This window comes from Pteropus vampyrus, unplaced genomic scaffold (genome assembly GCF_000151845.1).
Source record: "Pteropus vampyrus isolate Shadow unplaced genomic scaffold, Pvam_2.0 Scaffold239, whole genome shotgun sequence".
Taxonomy (NCBI): domain Eukaryota; kingdom Metazoa; phylum Chordata; class Mammalia; order Chiroptera; family Pteropodidae; genus Pteropus; species Pteropus vampyrus.
In genome coordinates this window covers 29599-30575 of record NW_011889020.1, presented here as the reverse complement: position 1 = coordinate 30575, position 977 = coordinate 29599, and positions in this window count along the sequence as shown.

The window sequence follows — 977 nt, the reverse complement described above, 5'->3', positions numbered from 1 at the left end:
CTGTAGGTGGGGAGCGCAAGGCCACCCAGCTGGGCGGGGCCTGAGCAAAGCCCCTTAGCCCCCAGGGGTTGCTTCCAAGCAACCTAGCCCTGCCCCGCCCCCGGCCTGGTGGCCCCCATGGGTCTGGGACTGCACAGGAAGGACAGCTGCTTTCCCCGTTTCCCAGCTGTATGTGAGTGTGGCAGCCCGTGAGCGTGGCAGCCCGTGAGCGTGGCAGCCTGTGAGCGTGGCAGCCCGTGAGTGTGGCAGCCCATGAGTGTGGCAGCCCGTGAGTGTGGCAGCCCGTGAGCGTGGCAGCCCGTGAGCAAAGGATTCGTGCCCAGACCCCGGGGAGGGGCTGATGCTGGAGCAATCAATCCCCTGACCTCTGCCCTGGGCCGCAGGCTGGTCCTACACTCAGGGAGGGGACATTTCTCTGACTGGATCTGTCCCCACTGGTGGGAGCAGGACAAGTACCAGCTTCCTCCAGGAGCCTGTGCCCCTGGCTCAAGGCGGAAACACACCCACAGAGACACACATGCACATAAGCAACCGGACAGACACACACACACAGCTCGCCTTGCTCCTGGGGGTCACCCCAGGCCCCCCTCCCTCCCTCAAGCTCAGGGGGTGGCCGTCTTCATGAACTGGATCTGGCGCCTCCAGGTGCTGAGACAGAGGCTCGTTCGTTATCTTCTTGAGAGTCAGGGGCTTCCCAAGAAGCCACCCTGAGTCCCCTAAGACTCGAGGAGTAAACAGGTGTCACGCTCGGGCCAGGCTGTCTCCCCTGCAGGAAGCAGCTCCCTGCGGGGGCCCCTGGTCCCAGCCCCTGCGCCCCACCCCCAAGACTGCCTGTGGAGGAAAGGTGGCTGGGGCGCTGGGGGGATGGTCGGGGCGCTGCCCGTTTGCCCTGGACTGGGACCGTGCACACGTGACTGTTGCACACGGTCCCCAGCACAGAACAGCGCGGGCAGGATTTGGGAGACCTGGAGTAACCC